Consider the following 20,997-nt stretch of genomic DNA (forward strand, 5'->3'; position numbering starts at 1 on the left):
CAAAATATGGAAAAATTATAGCTCTCAAAATGTGGTAACGCAAAAAATATTTTTTGCAATAAAAAGCGTCTTTCAGTATGTGACGGCTGCCAATCATAAAAATCCGCTAAAAAACCCACTATAAAAGTAAATCAAACCCCCCTTCATCACCCCCTTAGTTAGGCAAAAATTAAAAAAAAATGTATTTATTTCCATTTTCCCATTAGGGCTAGGGTTAGGGCTAGGGTTAGGGTTAGGGCTAGGGTTAGGGTTAGGGCTGGGGTTAGGGCTAGGGCTAGGGTTGGGGCTACAGTTAGGGTTGGGGCTAAAGTTAGGGTTAGGGTTGGGGCTAAAGTTACGGTTAGGGTTTAGATTACATTTGCAGTTGGGAATAGGGTTGGGATTAGGGTTAGTGGTGTGTCAGGGTTAGAGGTGTGGTTAGGGTTACTGTTGGGATTAGGGTTAGGGGTGTGTTTGGATTAGGGTTTCAGTTATAATTGAGGGGTTTCCACTGTTTAGGCACATCAGGGGCTCTCCAAACGCGACATGGCGTTCGATCTCAATTCCAGCCAATTCTGCGTTGAAAAAGTAAAACAGTGCTCCTTCCCTTCCGAGCTCTCCCGTGCGCCCAAACAGGGGTTTACCCCAACATATGGGGTATCAGCGTACTCAGGACAAATAGGACAACAACTTTTGGGGTCCAATTTCTCCTGTTACCCTTGGGAAAATACAAAACTGGGGGCTAAAAAATAATTTTTGTGGGAAAAAAATATTTTTTATTTTCAAGGCTCTGCGTTATAAACTGTAGTGAAACACTTGGGGGTTCAAAGTTCTCACAACACATCTAGATGAGTTCCCTGGGGGGTCTAGTTTCCAATATGTGGTCACTTGTGGGGGGTTTCTACTGTTTAGGTACATTAGGGGCTCTGCAAACGCAATGTGACACCTGCAGACAATTCCATCTAAGTCTGCATTCCAAATGGCGCTCCTTCCCTTCCAAGCCCTCCCATGCAGCCAACAGTGGTTCCCCCCCCCCCACATATGGGGTATCAGCGCACTCAGAACAAATTGGACAACCACTTTTGGGGTCGAATTTCTTCTCTTACCCTCAGGAAAATACAAAACTGGGGTCTAAAAAATAATTTTTTGGGGAAAGTTTTTATTTTTTTATTTTCACGGCTCTGCGTTACAAACTGTAGTGAAACACTTGGGGGTTCAAAGCTCTCACAACACATCTAGATGAGTTCCTTAGGGGGTCTACTTTCCAAAATAGTGTCACTTGTCTGGGGTTTCCACTGTTTAGGTACATTAGGGGTTCTGCAAACGCAATGTGACACCTGCAGACCATTCCATCTAAGTCTACATTCCAAATGGCGCTCCTTCCCTTCCGAGCCCTCCCATGCGGCCAAACAGTGGTTCCCCCCACATATGGGGTATCAGCGCACTCAAGACAAATAGTACAACAAATTTTGGGGTGCAATTTCTCCTGTTACCCTCGGGAAAATGCAAAACTGGGGGCTAAAAAATAATTTTTGTGGGAAAAAATTTTTGTTTTATTTTTACGGCTCTGCATTATAAACTTCTGTGAAGCCCTTGGTGGGTCAAAGCGCTCAAAACACATCTAGATAAATTCCTTAGGGGGTCTACTTTCCAAAATGGTGTCACTTGTGGGGGGTTTCAATGTTTAGGCACATCACTGGCTCGCCAAACGCAACATGGCGTCCCATCTCAATTCCTGTAAATTTTGCATTGAAAAGTCAAACGGCGCTCCTTCCCTTCCGAGCTCTCCCATGCGCCCAAACAGTGGTTTACCCCCACATATGGGGTATCAGCGTACTCAGGACAAATTGTACAACAACTTTTGGGGTCCAATTTCTTCTCTTACCCTTGTGAAAATAAAAAATTGGGGGTGAAAAAATAATTTTTGTGAAAAAATATGATTTTTTATTTTTAAGGTTCTGCATTATAAACTTCTGTGAAGCACTTGGTGGGTCAAAGTGCTCACCACACCTCTAGATAAGTTCCTTAGGGGGTCTACTTTCCAAAATGGTGTCACTTGTGGGGGGTTTCAATGTTTAGGCACATCAGGGGCTCTCCAAACGCAACATGGTGTCCCATCTCGATTCCAGTCAATTTTGCATTGAAAAGTCAAATGGCGCTCCTTCGCTTCCGAGCTCTGTCATGCGCCCAAACAGTAGTTTACCCCCACATATGGGGTATCGGTGTACTCAGGACAAATTGTACAACAAATTTTGGTGTCCATTTTCTCCTGTTACCCTTGGTAAAATAAAACAAATTGGAGCTGAAGTAAATTTTTTGTGAAAAAAAGTTAAATGTTCATTTTTATTTAAACATTCCAAAAAATTCCTGTGAAGCACCAGAAGGGTTAATAAAGTTCTTGAATATGGTTTTGAGCACCTTGAGGGGTGCAGTTTTTAGAATGGTGTCACACTTGGGTATTTTCTATCATATAGACCCCTCAAAATGACTTCAAATGAGATGTGGTCCCTAAAAAAAATGGTGTTGTAAAAATGAGAAATTGCTGGTCAACTTTTAACCCTTATAACTCCCTAACAAAAAAACATTTTGGTTCCAAAATTGTGCTGATGTAAAGTAAACATGTGGGAAATGTTACTTATTAAGTATTTTGTGTGACATATCTCTGTGATTTAATTGCATAAAAATTCAAAGTTGTAAAATTGCGAAATTTTCATAATTTTCGCCAAATTTCCGTTTTTTTCACAAACAAACGCAGGTACTATCAAAGAATTTTTACCACTATCATGAAGTACAATATGTTCCAAGAAAACAATGTCAGAATCACTGGGATCTGTTGAAGCGTTCCAGAGTTATAACCTCATAAAGGGACAGTGGTCAGAATTGTAAAAATTGGCCCGGTCATTAACGTGCAAACCACCCTCGGGGCTTAAGGGGTTAATGCACCCCATGATCCTGTTTGCCTTGGCAGCTGCTGCCTGGCACTGGCTGCTCCAGGTAAGTTTATCATTAACTAGGATCCCCAAGTCCTTCTCCCTGTCAGATTTACCCAGTGGTTTCCCGTTCAGTGTGTAATGGTGATATTGATTCCTTCTTCCCATGTGTATAACCTTACATTTATCATTGTTAAACCTCATCTGCCACCTTTCAGCCCAAGTTGCCAACTTATCCAGATCCATCTGTAGCAGAATACTATCTTCTCTTGTATTAACTACTTTACATAGTTTTGTATCATCTGCAAATATCGATATTTTACTGTGTAAACCTTCTACCAGATCATTAATGAATATGTTGAAGAGAACAGGTCCCAATACCGACCCCTGCGGTACCCCACTGGTCACAGCGACCCAGTTAGAGACTATACCATTTATAACCACCCTCTGCTTTCTATCACTAAGCCAGTTACTAACCCATTTACACACATTTTCCCCCAGACCAAGCATTCTCATTTTGTGTACCAACCTCTTGTGCGGCACGTTATCAAACGCTTTGGAAAAATCGAGATATACCACGTCCACTGACTCACCGTGGTCCAGCCTATAGCTTACCTCTTCATAAAAACTGATTAGATTGGTTTGACAGGAGCGATTTCTCATAAACCCATGCTGATATGGAGTTAAACAGTTATTCTCATTGAGATAATCCAGAATAATATCCCTCAGAAACCCTTCAAATATTTTACCAACAATAGAGGTTAGACTTACTGGCCTATAATTTTCAGGTTCACTTTTAGAGCCCTTTTTGAATATTGGCACCACATTTGCTATGCGCCAGTCCTGCGGAACAGACCCCGTCGCTATAGAGTCCCTAAAAATAAGAAATAATGGTTTATCTATTACATTACTTAGTTCTCTTAGTACTCGTGGGTGTATGCCATCCGGACCCGGAGATTTATCTATTTTAATCTTATTTAGCCGGTTTCACACCTCTTCTTGGGTTAGATTGGTGACCCTTAATATAGGGTTTTCATTGTTTCTTGGGATTTCACCTAGCATTTCATTTTCCACAGTGAATACCGTGGAGAAGAAGGTGTTTAATATGTTAGCTTTTTCCTCGTCATCTACAACCATTCTCACTATTTTTTAAGGGGCCTACATTTTCAGTTTTTATTCTTTTACTATTGATATAGTTGAAGAACAGTTTGGGATTAGTTTTACTCTCCTTAGCAATGTGCTTCTCTTTTTGGCAGCTTTAATTAGTTTTTTTAGATAAAGTATTTTTCTCCCTATAGTTTTTTAGAGCTTCAATGGTGCCATCCTGCTTTAGTAGTGCAAATGCTTTCTTTTTACTGTTAATTGCCTGTCTTACTTCTTTGTTTAGCCACATTGGGGTTTTCCTATTTCTAGTGATATTACTATTTGAGGACATGACATATTCCCGGAAGACTATAATATTTGGGCATGACCAAAACAAATGGGGCAGGTCACCTTCTGCATTCCCACATGTCCAGCAACAACTAGGGATGGCAGGGTTGACTTTATGCAGGAAGGAAGGAATATGATACCAGAACAGAAGTAGTTTATACTGGTTTTCCCTGTAGGTGTAACAAGTAGAGGTTTTGACTGCATTTCTCCAGATCTCCTGCCAAATACACGGTGGAAGAGGTTGTCCCAAAAAACCTTCTTATTTACTCATATAAGAGTATTTGGAGTGTTCATATGGATAAAGATTAAATAATATCTGGTAAATATCCGATATAAGGCCCTTGGTTAAAACACATGCTCCACAAAATCTTTCAAAATGTGTTTTTTGGAGCATTGATCCCAAATCGTTTTGGTAAATGTTATTGGGCATGTGTGAATCTAACTTCTTGGAAGAGGTTCCCCATAGGTAGGAGTTAGGGTGTAGTGGGGATAGCTAGAGTTTCTCAACCTCCATCCATCTAGAAAATGCTCTATGATTAGACCACGCTGGGATATGAGGAAGATCAGCTGCCCAGTAACACTTGATGATATCAGGTACACCCAGTCCTCCTCTAGATTTACTCGCAAGCATAATTTGTGTTTTTATCCTTTGCCTTTTGTGTGCCCAAATAAATTGAGGAATAAATGATTGGACATTACGTAGTTCCCTAAAAGGGACACAAATGGGGAGAGTTTCAAACAGGTATAAGTGTTTTGGAAGTATGGGAAATTTTTACTGCTGAGATTCTTCCAAACAGAGATAGTGGAAGCTTGTTCCATATATCAAGTAATCGCCTAAGTGCCAGAAATAATTTTGAAAAGTTATGCTGGTATAATGTTTTATAGTTAGACGACAATTGAACCCCTAGATATGTTCGGGTGGTGTCTTTCCATCTGTAATTATAGTTTACTTTTAATGGATTTAATGCAGAATCTGGGACATTTAGAGGAAGCGCTTCTGTTTTGATATTGTTCAGTTTGTATCCTGATTAGTGATGAGCGAATATACTCATTGCTCGTATGTAGTAGGGTGGTCTCCGATTATTTGTAATTGCAGCTGAATGATTTACATCTGTTAGCCAGCTTGAATACATGTGGGGATTCCCTAGCAACCAGGCAACCCCCACATGTACGCAGGCTGGCTAGTAGATGTAAATCATTCAGCTGCAGCAATAAAACGAAATCTCCGAGCAGTCATAAATACTCGGAGACCACCCGAGCGTGGTCAGGAAAACCCGAGAAACGAGTATATTCGTTAATCACTAATCCTCATCCCAGAAGAGCGTGCAGATTAGGGAGGATAATATGTAATATTGTGTTATTGTCAGTAGTACATTGTCTGCAAATAGAGATAGTGTGAACTCCCTGTCCCTCACCATTACATCATGAATGTTTGGGTCATGGCGAATGGCAGCAGCCAGGGGTTCAATACATAAAACAAATAATAGGAGGACAGGGGGCACCCAAAATATGGAAAAATTATAGCTCTCAAAATGTGGTGATGCAATAAAAAGCGTCTTTAACCCCTTTACCCCCAAGGGTGGTTTGCACGTTAATGACCGGGCCAATTTTTACAATTCTGACCACTGTCCCTTTATGAGGTTATAACTCTGGAACGCTTCAACGGATCCCAGTGAATCTGACAATGTTTTCTCGTGACATATTGTACTTCATGGCAATGGTAAAAATTCTTTGATAGTACCTGCGTTTATTTGTGAAAAAAACGGAAATTTGGCGAAAATTATGAAAATTTCGCAATTTTACAACTTTGAATTTTTATGCAATTAAATCACAGAGATATGTCACACAAAATACTTAATAAGTAACATTTCCCACATGTCTACTTTACATCAGCCCAATTTTGGAACCAAAATTTTTTTTTGTTAGGGAGTTATAAGGGTGAAAAGTTGACCAGCAATTTCTCATTTCTACAACACCATTTTTTTTTTAGGGACCACATCTCATTTGAAGTCATTTTGAGGGGTCTATATGATAGAAAATACCCAAGTGTGACACCATTCTAAAAACTACACCCCTCAGGGTGCTCAAAACCACATTCAAGAAGTTTATTAACCCTTCTGGTGTTTCACAAGAATTTTTTGAATGTTTAAATAAAAATGAACATTTAACTTTTTTTCACAAAAAATTTAATTCAGCTCCAATTTGTTTTATTTTACCAAGGGTAACAGGTGAAAATGGACCCCAAACATTGTTGTACAATTTGTCCTGAGTACGCCAATACCCCACATGTGGGGGTAAACCACTGTTTGGGCGGATGGAAGAGCTCGGAAGGGAAGGAGCGCCGTTTGACTTTTCAATGCAAAATTGACAGGAATTGAGATGGGACGCCATGTTGCGTTTGGAGAGCCCCCGATGTGCCTAAACATTGAAAACCCCCACAAGTGACACCATTTTGGAAAGTAGACCCCCTAAGGAACTTATCTAGAGGTGTGGTGAGCTCTTTGACCCACCCAGTGCTTCACAGAAGTTTATAATGCAGAACCGTAAAAATAAAAAATCATATTTTTTCACAAAAAATATATTTTCACCCCCAATTTTTTATTTTTCCAAGGGTAAGAGAAGAAATTGGACCCCAAAAGTTGTTGTACAATTTGTCCTGAGTACGCTGATACCCCATATGTGGGGGTAAACCACTGTTTGGGCGGATGGGAGTTTTCAATGAGTTTGGGACTTTTCAATGCAAAATTGACAGGAATTGAGATGAGACGCCATGTTGCGTTTGCAGAGCCCCTAATGTACCTAAATAGTAGAAACCCCTCACAAGTGACACCATTTTGGAAAGTAGACCCCCTAAGGAACTTATCTAGATGTGTGGTGAGCGCTTTGACCCACCAAGGGCTTCACAGAAGTTTATAATGGAGAACCGTAAAAATAAAACAAAAATTTTTTCCCACAAAAATTATTTTTTAGCCCCCAGTTTTGTATTTTCCCGAGGGTAACAGGAGAAAATGGACCCCAAAATTTGTTGTCCAATTTGTCCTGAGTGCGCTGATACCCCATATGTGGGGGGGAACCACTGTTTGGGCACATGGGAGGGCTCGGAAGGGAAGGAGCTACATTTGGAATGCAGACTTAGATGGAATGGTCTGCAGGCGTCACATTGCGTTTGCAGAACCCCTAATGTACCTAAACAGTAGAAACCCCCCACAAGTGACCCCATATTGGAAACTAGACCCCCCAGGGAACTCATCTAGATGTGTTGTGAGAAATTTGAACCCCCACGTGTTTCACTACAGTTTATAACGCAGAGCCGTAAAAATAAAAAATATTTTTTTCACACAAAAATTATTTTTTAGCCCCCAGTTTTGTATTTTCCCAAAGGTAACAGGAGAAATTGGACCCCAACAGTTGTTGTCCTATTTGTCCTGAGTACGCTGATACCCCATATGTTGGGGTAAACCCCTGTTTGGGCACACGGGCGAGCTCGGAAGGGAAGAAGCACAGTTTTACTTTTTCAGCGTAGAATTGGCTGGAATTGAGATCGGACGCCATGTCGCTTTTGGAGAGCCCCTGATGTGCCTAAACAGTGGAAACCCCCCAAATATAGCTGAAACCCTAATCCAAACACTCCCCTAACCCTAATTCCAACGGTAACCCTAACCACACCTCTAACCCTGACACACCCCTAACCCTAATCCCAACCCTATTCCCAACTGTAAATGTAATCTAAACCCTAACTGTAACTTTAGCCCCAACCCAAACTGTAGCCCTAGCCCTATCCCTAGCCCTAACCCTAGCCCTAGCCCTAGCCCTAAAGGGAAAATGGAAATAAATACATTTTTTTAATTTTTCTCTAACTAAGGGGGTGATGAAGGGGGGTTTGATTTACTTTTATAGTGGGTTTTTTAGCGGATTTTTATGATTGGCAGCCGTCACACACTGAAAGACGCTTTTTATTGCAAAAAATATTTTTTGCGTTACCACATTTTGAGAGCTATAATTTTTCCATATTTTGGTCCACAGAGTCATGTGAGGTCTTGTTTTTTGCGGGACGAGTTGACGTTTTTATTGGTAACATTTTCGGGCACGTGACATTTTTTGATCGCTTTTTATTCCGATTTTTGTGAGACAGAATGACCAAAAACCAGCTATTCATGAATTTCTTTTGGGAGAGGCGTTTATACCGTTCCACGTTCGGTAAAATTGATAAAGCAGTTTTATTCTTCGGGTCAGTACGATTACAGCGACAGCTCATTTATATCATTTTTTTATGTTTTGGCGCTTTTATACGATAAAAACTATTTTATAGAAAAAATAATTATTTTGGCATCGCTTTATTGTCAGGACTATAACTTTTTTATTTTTTTGCTGATGATGCTGTATGGCGGCTCATTTTTTGAGGGACAAGATGACGCTTTCAGCGGTACCATGGTTATTTATATCTGTCCTTTTGATCGCGTGTTATTCCACTTTTTGTTCGGCGGTATGATAATAAAGCGTCATTTTTTGCCTCGTTTTTTTTTTTTTTTCTTACGGTGTTTACTGAAGGGGTTAACTAGCGGGCCAGTTTTATAGGTCGGGCCGTTACGGACGTGGTGATACTATATATATGTACTTTTATTGTGTTTTTTTTATTTAGATAAAGAAATGTATTTATGGGAATATTTTTTTTTTTCATTATTTAGGAATATTTTTTTTTATTTTTTTTTTTACACATTTGGAATTTTTTTTTTTAACTTTTCTACTTTGTCCCAGGTGGGGAAATCACAGATCGATGATCTGACAGTTTGCACAGCACCGATCTGATAGCAGTGCAGGCTGCTTCACAGTGCCTGCTCTGAGCAGGCTCTGTGAAGCCACCTCCCTCCCTGCAGGACCCGGATCCGCGGCCATATTAGATCCGAGCCTGGAGCAAGCAGGGAGGGAGGTAAGACCCTCGCAGCAACGCGATCACATCGCTGCGGGGGGCTCAGGGAAGCCCGCAGGGAGCCCCCTCCCTGCGCGATGCTTCCCTGCAGCGCCGGCACATCGCGATCATCTTTGATCGCGGTGTGCCAGGGGTTAATGTGCCGGGGGCGGTCCGTGACCGTTCCTGGCACATAGTGCCGGATGTCAGCTGCGATAGGCAGCTGACACCCGGCCGCGATCGGCCGCGCTCCCCCCGTGAGCGCCGCCGATCGCGCTGGACGTACTATCCCGTCCGTGGTCATGGGGGCCCACCCCACCTCGACAGGATAGTACGTCCGATGTCAGAAAGGGGTTAAGTGCGTCACAGCTACTAAACAAAAACCCGCTATAAAAATCACTATAAATAGTAAATCAAACCTCCTTTCACCACCCCTTAGTTAGTAAAAAATAGTAAAGTGAAAAAAAAAATTATTTCCATTTTCCCATTAGGGTTAAGGTTAAAGTTAGGGTTAGGACTAAAGTAAGGGTTGGGGCTAAAGTTAGGGTTGGTGCTAAAGTTAGGGTTGGGGCTAAAGTTAGGGTAGTGGCTAGAGATGGGGTTAGGGTTTGGATTACGTTTATGGTTGGGATTAGGGGTGTGTCAGGGTTAGGGGTGTGGTTAGGGTAGGGATCAGGGGTGTGTTGGGGTTAGGGTAGGGATTAAGGGTGTGTTAGGGTTAGGGGTGTTTTGGGTTTAGGGGTGTGGTAAGGGTTGGGATTAGGGGTGTGTTGGGGTTAGGGGTGTGGTTAGGGTTGGGATTAGGGCTAGGGGCGTGTTTGGGTTAGGGGTGTGGTTAGGGTTATGGTTAGGGTTGGGATTAAGGGTGTGTCCAGGTTAGGGTTGGAGTTAGAATTGGGGGGTTTCCACTGTTTAGGCACATCAAGGGCTCTCCAAATGCAACATGGCATCCGATCTCAATTGCAGCCAATTCTGCGTTGAAAAAGTAAAACGGTGCTCCTTTCCTTCCGAGCTCTGCCTTGCACCCAAACAGTGGTTTACCCCTACATATGGGGTATCAGCGTACTAAGGACAAATTGGACAACAACTTTTGTGGTCCAAATTCTCCTGTTACCCTTGGAACAATAAAAATTTTGGAGCTAAAAAATCATTTTTGTGGGAAAAAATTTTTTTTTATGCTAACGGCTCAGCATTATAAACTTTAGTGAAACACCTGGGAGTTCAAAGTTCTCACAACACATCTAGATAAGTTTCCTTGGGGGTCTAGTTTAAAATATGCGGTCACTTGTGGGGAGTTTCTACTGTTTAGGCACATCAGTGGCTCTGCACACTCAACTTGACGACCGCAGACCATTTCATCAAAGTTTGAATTCCAAAACACCACTACTTCCCTTCCGAGCCCCGATGTGTGCCCAAACAGTAGTTTTCTCCCACATATGGGGTATAGGCGTACTCAGGACAAACTGGACAACAACTTTTGGGGACCAATTTCTCCTGATACCCTTGGGAAAATATAAAACTGGGGGCTAAAATATAATTTTTGTGGAAAAAAAGATTTTTTATTTTTACGGCTCTGCGATATAAACTTTAGTGAAACACTTGGGGGTTCAAAGTTCTCACAACACATCTAGATAAGTTCCTTGGGGGGTCTAGTTTTAAAATATGGGGTCACTTGTGTGGGGGGGGTTCTACTGTTTATGTACATCAGGGGCTCTGCAAACACAACATGGCGCCCGCAGACAATTCCATCTAAGTCTGCATTCCAAACGGCGCTCCTTCCCTTCCGAGCTCTGCCATGCTCCTAAACAATGGTTTACCCCCACATATGGGGTATTGGCATACTCCGGACAAATTGAACAACTGTTGGGGTCCAATTTCTCCTGTTACCCTTGGGAAAATAAAAAATTGGGGGTGAAAAGATCATTTTTGTGAAAAAATATGATTTTTTTATTTTTATGGCTCTACATTATCAACTTCTGTGAAGCACGTGGGGGTTGAAAGTGCTCACCACACATCTAGATAAGTTTCTTAGGGGGTCTACTTTCAAAAAAGGTGTCACTTATAGGGGGTTTCCACCGTTTAGGCACATCAGGGGCTCTCCAAACGCGACATGGTGTTTTATCTCGATTCCAGACAATTTTGTATTGAAAAGTCAAACAGTGCTTCTTCCCTTCCGAGCTCTGCCATGCGCCCAAACAGTGGTTTACCCCATATGGGGTATCAGCGTACTCAGGACAAATTGCACAACTTTTGGGGTCCAATTTCTCCTGTTACCCTGGGTAAAGTAAAACAAATTGGATCTGAAGTAAATCTTTTGTGAAAAAAAGTTAAATGCTAGTTTTTTTGTTTTTTTTTAAACATTCCAAAAATTCCTGTGACGCACCTGAAGGGTTAATAGACTTCTTGAATGTGGTTTTGAGCAACATGAGGGGTGCAGTTTTTACAATGATGTCACTTTTGGGTATTTTCTGTCACGTAGACCCCTCAAAGTGACTTCAAATGTGATGTGGTCCCTAAAAAATAATGGTGTTAGACCCTCTACAAATTAAATTTCCCCTCCCTCTTTAAAGAATCAAAAGCCCGCCTAACTAAATGGCAATCACTTCCTCTCTCGTGGATGGGTCGGATAGCGGCGGTAAAAATGAGTCTTTTACCCAGATTGATCTACGCCTTTGAGACCCTCCCAGTTGGAGTTCCGGTCTCGGAACTGAAGTCCCTTCAGGCTGCTGTTATTAGGTTCATATGGCAACAAAAGCGCCATAGAGTGGCTAAGGAGGTTCTCACAGCTCATAAGACCAGGGGAGGGCTTTCTGTGCCAAATATTCTTAAATACTACTGGGCTACACACCTGAGGAGAATCCCCTGCTTGACGTCCCTATGGGCCTACAGCAGGTGGAATGAAATAGAGAAATTATGGCTTGCCCCAATACACCCTAACTCTTTTATGGTCGCCAGCACAATGTAAGTCCTTTCCACCCCTTCTAGGCCCCATGCAGTCCACTCGTGACATTTGGAACACCTGCACACGGAGATTCGCCCTCATGTCACCTTGCTCCCCCCTGGTGTCCTTCATCTATCATCCACAGCTCCCAGGCAGTTTAGAATCTCCTATGGTTCACCCTTGGCTTAAAGCAGGCCTATTTAGATTTGCGGACATTATAGACGGGGAGACCATGGAGATTCACTCCTTTGATTATCTTAAGCAACATTTCTCGATTTCCAACAGGGAATTCTTTCAATACCTACAAATTAGAGATTTTGCTAACTCCCTATATGGTAAAGCGGGAGCTTCTATCCCCACGGATTTCGAGAAAATTTGCAGGAGAGATGTGAACACCAGGGGTCTGATTTCAGAAATTTACAACATCTTATCGGATCCACAGGATGGGTCTGGTGAATCTTTTCTATATATGCGCAAGTGGGAGGCCGCCTTGGAGCGGCGTATTTCTCCCCGAGAGTGGTCTGTCATTTGGAGGAATGCCGCAAAATCATCAGTGTGTACTCTCTATAGAGAAAATATCTATAAGATACTAATGCACTGGTATCACACTCCAGAGTTTCTGCATGGACTGAATCCCTCTATCCCTCCCTCCTGTTGGAGATGTGGGGGAAGCACTGGGTCTCTTGTCCACATATTTTGGTCATGCCCAAAAATTGTGCCCTTTTGGGGTCAGGTTAAGTCCCTCATAGATAAGGTATTGCATGCATAGAACTAAACCCGCTAGTGCTTCTCCTGGGTCACGGGGCGCCGGGTATGGGCAAACTTTCCAATAGATTATTGCAACATATCCTTACGGCGGCCAGATGCCTGATTGCGCGTCTTTGGAGACAGCCGAGTCCCCCTTCGCTTCAGATCCTCCTTGGACGGATCATGGATGTCAGAAGGATGAAACACCTTACAGCCTTACTAAATGACTCGGTGGTGCGCTTCCAGGCTATATGGTCCCCGTGGGATTATTATGCAGCGGGATCCGTCCTGTAGTGCGACTGAGATCGGATTTGATTAATCGATTTAACTGAGGTTTTTCCCTTTTTTTTTCTTCTTTCCCCTCTCTCTTTCCTCCCTTCCCTCTACCCCTTATTGTCTTGTCTTTGTCATTTACGTCTTTGTAGAATTAAGGTCATTGATGGCCTTATATCGTCTATATTGTTTATATCGTTTACTGTTCATGCATTCTATACAGAAACTAAATGCTTGTAAGACCCTGTTTTGTTCTAAAATGTTTAATAAAATAAAAATTTTATGGTTAAAAAAAAAAATAAAAAAAATAATGGTGTTGTAAAAATGAGAAATCGCTGGTGAATTTTAACCCTTATAACTCCCTAACAAAAAATATGTTGGTTCCGAAATTGTGCTGATGTAAAGTAGACATGTGGGAAATGTTACTTATTAGGTATTTTGTGTGACATATCTATGTGATTTAAGGGCATGAAAATTCAAAGTAGGAAAATTTCAAAATTTTCATCAAATTTCCGTTTTTTTCACAAATAAATACAAGTCATATGAAAAATGTTTCCACTGTCATGAAGTACAATATGTCACGAGAAAACAATGTCAGAATCACTGGGATCCATTCAAGCGTTCCAGAGTTATTACTTCACAAAGGGACAGTGGTCAGAATTGTAAAAACTGTCCCGGTCATTAACATGCAAACCACCCTTGGGGGTTAAGGGGTTAAAAAAAGTGATAGGGAGAGATTGGAGGTGCCCATAGCAAAAGAAGAAATTGAAATAGCTATTATATCTATGGCAAATAAGGCCCAGGGGGCGGATGGTATCCCAAGTGAAATTTACAAACAATTAATTGAGATGGTAACACCCAGATTGCAAAAGGCTTTTGAAGAGGCTCTTCGGGAGGGTGAATTACCGGTGTTCATGAGGGAGGCGGTGGTGGTGAGCATTCCGAAAGAGAGAAGAGATCCGGGGTTGGCGAAATCTTATAGGCCCATCTCGTTGCGGGTGGTGGATGTAAAGATTTTGGCTAAAATTTTGGCTAGCCGTTTGGCGAGTGTAGTTCAGGATCTTGTTTATTATGACCAATCCGGATTTATGCCAAATAAGTCTACGGCGACTAATTTGTGTAGACTTTCTGAATTTGCAGCTGCCGTCGGACAATAGGGGTAGAAGGGTTGTGGTGTCACTGGACATACGTGAAGCGTTTGATAGTGTTGAGTGGCAATATCTTTGGATATCGAGGATACGGTTGTTATATATTTCCCCGACCGCTAGGGTCAGAGTTAATGGGCAAATGTCTGGGAGTTTTGCACTTCATAGGGGGACTAGGCAGGGGTGGTTTTGTGCTATTGACTCTATCTTTAGGGATCTTGTGTGGGGAAAAAAGCAGCCGAGGATCAGAATAGAGATATTACAGAGGCCCAATGATGGAGGGGGACTGGCGCTTCCGAACCCTTGGATTTATTACTTAGCTGCTCAGGGCCAACAGATGAGGGAGTGGAGGGATGTGTCTGGGGCAGGTTCAATACAAAGGGGCTTGGTTCCGGTGTCGGGGATGGATCCCTAGGTTCAGGGGTTGGAGGCAGGAAGTTTTAGGAAAATGGGTCTATATGAAGGTTTCCCGTCTTCCCCGCGCTGTAATCTTCTATCACGTTAGATCTCAGGTCTGATTCACACACAGAAGTCTGAGGCTTTTATAAAAGATTGTTTGTAAGAACAACAAGATAAAACTCATGTGATGTCAAATTCTCCATGTTCAATATTTTTTTTTTGAATATAATGGAGGGGTTTTGGCATTTTTCCGTAGGCTTTCATATATTACATGAAAAACACCCAAACAAAACAGGAGATAAAATGTTACAAAAATAAAATGAGGAATGGAGGTTCTGGGAAAAAATTATACTGTGTCTGTGGGGGATGTTGGTGCTGTGGGGGCATTACACTGTGGGCAGGAAACAAGAAAAGGCATCAGGAGTGGGGGTAAGTCAGGATTTATTATCTATTGGTTTAGGTGGTAGAATACTGTGTGGGGGAATGGAGGAACTGTGGGGACATTACACTGTGTGGGGGAATGGAGGAACTGTGGGGACATTACACTGTGTGGGGGAATGGAGGAACTGTGGGGACATTATACTGTGTGGGGAATGGAGGGACTGTGGGGACTTTATACTGTGTGGGGGAATGGAGGAACTGTGGGGACATTAGACTGTGTGGGGGATGGAGGAACTGTGGGGACATTACACTGTGTGGGAGAATGGAGGAACTGTGGGGACATTACACTGTGTGGGGGATGGAGGAACTGTGGGGACATTACACTGTGTGGGGGATGGAGGAACTGTGGGGACATTACACTGTGTGGGGGATGGAGGAACTGTGGGGACATTACACTGTGTGGGGGATGGAGGAACTGTGGGGACATTGTACTGTGTGGGGGAATGGAGGATCTGTGGGGACATTACACTGTGTGGGGGATGGAGGAACTGTGGGGACATTACACTGTGTGGGGGAATGGAGGAACTGTGGGGACATTACACTGTGTGGGGGAATGGAGGAACTGTGGGGACATTACACTGTGTGGGGGATGGAGGAACTGTGGGGACATTACACTGTGTGGGGGAATGGAGGAACTGTGGGGACATTATACTGTGTGGGGGAATGGAGGAACTGTGGGTACATTACACTGTGTGGGGGAATGGAGGAACTGTGGGTACATTACACTGTGTGGGGGAATGGAGGAACTGTGGGGACATTACACTGTGTGGGGGAATGGAGGAACTGTGGGGACATTACACTGTGTGGGGGAATGGAGGAACTGTGGGGACATTACACTGTGTGGGGGAATGGAGGAACTGTGGGGACATTACACTGTGTGGGGGAATGGAGGAACTGTGGGGACATTACACTGTGTGGGGGAATGGAGGAACTGTGGGGACATTACACTGTGTGGGGGAATGGAGGAACTGTGGGGACATTACACTGTGTGGGGGATGGAGGAACTGTGGGGACATTACACTGTGTGGGGGAATGGAGGAACTGTGGGGACATTACACTGTGTGGGGGATGGAGGAACTGTGGGGACATTACACTGTGTGGGGGAATGGAGGATCTGTGGGGACATTATACTGTGTGGGGGAATGGAGGAACTGTGGGGACATTACACTGTGTGGGGGAATGGAGGAACTGTGGGGACATTACACTGTGTGGGGGATGGAGGAACTGTGGGGAGATTACACTGTGTGGGGGAATGGAGGAACTGTGGGGACATTACACTGTGTGGGGGATGGAGGAACTGTGGGGACATTACACTGTGTGGGGAATGGAGGATCTGTGGGGACATTACACTGTGTGGGGGAATGGAGGATCTGGGGGACATTACACTGTGTGGGGGATGGAGGAACTGTGGGGACATTACACTGTGTGGAGCCCCGTACTATGAGAGTAATACAGGTTTCCTTGGTTCTCGTCTTTCATAGTTGGGTCGTTTGTATTTATCAGCGGAAAAGGAACAAAACCATTGTGATTCTTATAAGGAGACAACACAAACCCCCTAAATATAACATTTTATAACAACCCCACAATCTGTGACTCTTCAGGGTAAATCGCTCTCTCTCCATTGGATTAGAGCTGATACTATGAAGCTAAAGAGACTAAACAGACTTTCTGTCACCTCCATAAAGGGGCACTTTACTGTGTTTGTCAGAACTGTCCGAGGATTATTAGAGGTGATAGTTTCCCCCAATTAGAAGGGACACCTGTGGATATTGGGGTCTTTACCTGCTGAGATTCTGGTGTGTGGAGCCTCCACCTGCAGAGCCGCACAGGACCTGTGATGAGGTCACAGGAGGGGAGGAGTCAGGGTCACATGATATGGGGCCTCAGTGTATGCAGGACTCTGCTGTGCTGGTTGTCATGGTGCTGGATGAGGGGAAGTTTCTGTGTGGGGTCAGGAGGGGTTTACAGTGTGGATGTAGCAGAGCTGTGTGTAAGAGATGTACGGAGCAGAGCCGTGTGTGTATGAGGTGTACGGAGCAGAGCCGTGTGTGGGAGGTGTACGGAGCGGAACCATGTGTGTATGAGGTGTACGGAGCAGAGCCATGTGTGTACGAGGTGTGCGTAGCGGAGCCCTGTGTATGAGGTGTATGGAGCGGAGCCGTGTGTAAGAGATGTACGGAGCAGAACCGTGTGTGTATGAGGTGTATGGAGCGGAGCCGTGTGTGTATGAGGTGTATGGAGCGGAGCCGTGTGTGTATGAGGTGTACGGAGCGGAGCCATGTGTGTATGAGGTGTACGGAGCTGAGCCGTGTGTAAGAGATGTACGAAGCAGAACCATGCATGTATTACATGTACAAAGCGGAGCCGTATGTTTGTGCGGAGTGGCTACGGTATTAATATGTATGGCAGGCAATCCCCACGTTTACTGGCTGTCTAACAGCTGTGAAACATGCGGGGTGAGGACTCAATTGAAGGGGGAAACTGGGATGTAGAAGGCGCCGTGGTAACGGGGGGCTGTGACGATGCTGTTGAGTTTTATATACATGTGTGATAAAGTGATGTTACATTTTATCCTTATGGTCGGCGTTGTATCTTCGGTTCTCCTACAGGTTATCCTTATGGCCTTCTCTGGGAATGTGGGAGGTCCGTCCACTAGGGGAAGCATACACCATACCGTAGATAGGGACACAGTTTGCACTATACTGGGTATTATATAGTTAATACTGTTGGGATTAGCCCACAGTTTGGGAGGGATTAGATGAGGTTTTATACAGAACTAGATGGTGGCCCGATTCTAACGCATCGGGTATTCTAGAATATGCATGTCAACGTAGTATATTGCACAGCCCACATAGTATATTGCCCGGCCACGTAGTATATTGCCCAGCCACGTAGTATATTGCCCAGCCACGTAGTATATTGCCCAGCCACGTAGTATATTGCCCAGCGACGTAGTATATTGCCCAGTTACGTAGTATATTGCCCAGCCACGTAGTATACTGCCCAGTGACGTAGTATATTGCCCAGTTACGTAGTATATTGCCCAGTCACGTAGTATATTGCCCAGTCACGTAGTATATTGCCCAGCCACGTAGTATACTGCCCAGTGACGTAGTATATTGCCCAGTTACGTAGTATATTGCCCAGTCACGTAGTATACTGCCCAGTGACGTAGTATATTGCCCAGTCACGTAGTATATTGCCCAGTCACGTAGTATATTGCCCAGCAACGTAGTATATTGCCCAGCAACGTAGTATATTGCCCAGCCACGTAGTATATTGCCCAGTTACGTAGTATATTGCCCAGCCACATAGTATATTGCCCAGTTATGTAGTATATTGCCCAGCCACGTAGTATATTGCCCAGCCACGTAGTATATTGCCCAGCCACGTAGTATATTGCCCAGTCACGTAGTATATTGCCCAGCCACGTAGTATATTGCCCAGCCACGTAGTATATTGCCCAGCCACGTAGTATATTGCCCAGTGATGTAGTATATTGCCCAGTTACGTAGTATATTGCCCAGTCATGTAGTATATTGCCTAGTGACGTAGTATATTGCGCAGCCACATAGTATATTGCCCAGTGACGTAGTATATTGCACAGCGAAGTAGTATACAGCACAGAGCCACGTAGTATATTGGCCAGTCACGTAGTATATTGCCCAGCCAGGTTTGTCACAGGTGAAAAAATAAAAAATAAACATATACTCACCTTTCCGAGGGAGCCCTTGTAGTCCACGGCAGGTTCCGGTCCCAGGGTTGCTATTAGCGCAGGACCTGTGATGACATCGCGGTCACATGACAGTGACGTCATGGCAGGTCCTTGTCGCACAGGCGCGCAGGGCCTGTGATGACGTCGCGGTCACATGACAGTGACGTCATGGCAGGTCCTTGTCTCGCAGGCACGCAGGGCCTGTGATGACGTCGCGGTCACATGACCATGAGGTCATGGCAGGTCCTTCTGCTTTTTTTAAATTATTTTTAACATTACATTTTTTACTATTGATGCCGCATAGGCAGCGTCAATAGTAAAAAGTTGGGGACACACAGGGTTAATGGCGGCTGTAACGGAGTGTGTTACCCGCAGCATAACGCGGTCCGTTACCGCCGGCATTAACCCTGTGTTAGCGGTGACCCGAGGGGAGTATGCGGGCGACAGGCACTGACTGCGGGGAGTAGCGGCCATTTTCTTACGGACTGTGCCTGTCGCCATGACAGGCAGCTGGCGAGACCAATCAGCGAATGAATAACCGTGACAGAAGGACAGACAGATGGAAGTGACCCTTAGACAATTATATAGTAGATGTTTTCCCGCTGACAGTCAGTCAGATAGTCTAGTCAGAGTCTAGCAAGTTATCCAGGAGATGTATGGTGATTTTGAGGATGACTTTCAGGTCCTGGATAAATAGCTGCACGCTCTGCCGGAGCTCCTCCATCTGCTTGTCCTCACATGCCGTCAGGGCCGCCACTAGAAATTTTGGGGCCCCATACTGGCGAAATTTTCAGGACCCCCCTGAGACTCCGCCCAGTTTCCACCCCTCGAACTGTCCACAGCCCCACCGCTCTCTCTTGGAAAAACACCTCTTCTCAATCATCACACATTAAGGCCGGGGTCACACTTGCGAGTTCAATGCGGGAAACTCGCGCGAGTCTCCCTCATCAAGTACTGGCACTGCTGCCGGCACTTGGGACTTGAGCGTGCTGCTGCATAGAAATACATGCAGCCGCAAACTCTGGTCCAGAGTGCCGGCGGCAGTGCCAGGACTTGCAAGTGTGACCCCGGCCTAACAGTTCCCAGTACCAGATCACACACATATAGCCAGCACCTTTTGTTTTGGCCAACAGATTTTTTAAGCCTCCACCACAACATGGTAGACTCTTTTGGTCGAGTTTTACTCTACTCTGACGTATTAATCATTTGTTATAATATCCAATACAATTTTGGTATATTTTTATTTATTTTTCAATTTTTTAAAATGAGCAATAATATCACATACAAGGGGCAAATACCACCGCACCATGACCAGACGCCATGTTACCACCACAGTGATCGAATAATATCACATACAGGGAACAAATACCGCCACATCATGTCCAGATCACATAATACCACCACAGTGACCGAATAATATCACATACAAGGAACAAATACCGCCACACCATGTCCAGACCACATACCACCACAGTGACCGAATAATATCACATACAAGGAACAATTACCGCCGTACCATGTGCAGCCTATCTGCCCCATCTGTCCCATGATCCTGCCCCATCATATCCATCCTGTCCCATGATTCTGTACCATTTGTCTCCATCCTGCCCCATGATCCTGCCCCATCGTATCCATCCTGTCCCATGATCCTGCCTCCATTCTTGCCCTGTGTCTCCATTCTTGCCTCCTGTGTCTCCATTCTTGCTCTGTGTCGCCATACTTCCCCGTGTCTCCATTCTTGCCCATGTGTCTCCATTCTTCCCCATGTCTCCATTCTTGCCCGTGTCTTCATTCTTGCCCATGTGTCTCCATTCTTCCCCATGTCTCCATTCTTCCCCGTGTCTCCATTCTTCCCTCCGTGTCTCCATTCTTGCCCATGTGTCTCCATTCTTTCCCATGTCTCCATTCTTGCCTGTGTCTACATTCTTCCCCATGTCTCCATTCTTGCCCGTGTCTACATTCTTGCCCATGTGTCTCCATTCTTCCCCATGTCTCCATTCTTCCCCGTGTCTCCATTCTTCCCCGTGTCTCCATTCTTCCCCCCGTGTCTCCATTCTTGCCCATGTGTCTCCATTCTTCCCCATGTCTCC

The 20,997-nt window shown here is 44.2% G+C and overlaps 1 protein-coding gene across 1 annotated transcript in view; it reads right to left on the reverse strand.

Annotated features, from left to right (window-relative positions):
• Positions 1-17,028, reverse strand: part of LOC138663211 (oocyte zinc finger protein XlCOF7.1-like) — a 73,744-nt gene extending 56,716 nt beyond the window's left edge. Inside the window, exon 1 of the mRNA XM_069749372.1 lies at positions 16,975-17,028. The gene's annotated coding sequence lies outside the window, so the exon portion shown is untranslated. The remainder of the gene's footprint in view (positions 1-16,974) is intronic.
• Positions 17,029-20,997: the final 3,969 nt, after the last annotated feature.

The sequence above is a fragment of the Ranitomeya imitator genome, chromosome 2, assembly GCF_032444005.1.
Source record: "Ranitomeya imitator isolate aRanImi1 chromosome 2, aRanImi1.pri, whole genome shotgun sequence".
Lineage (NCBI taxonomy): Eukaryota > Metazoa > Chordata > Amphibia > Anura > Dendrobatidae > Ranitomeya > Ranitomeya imitator.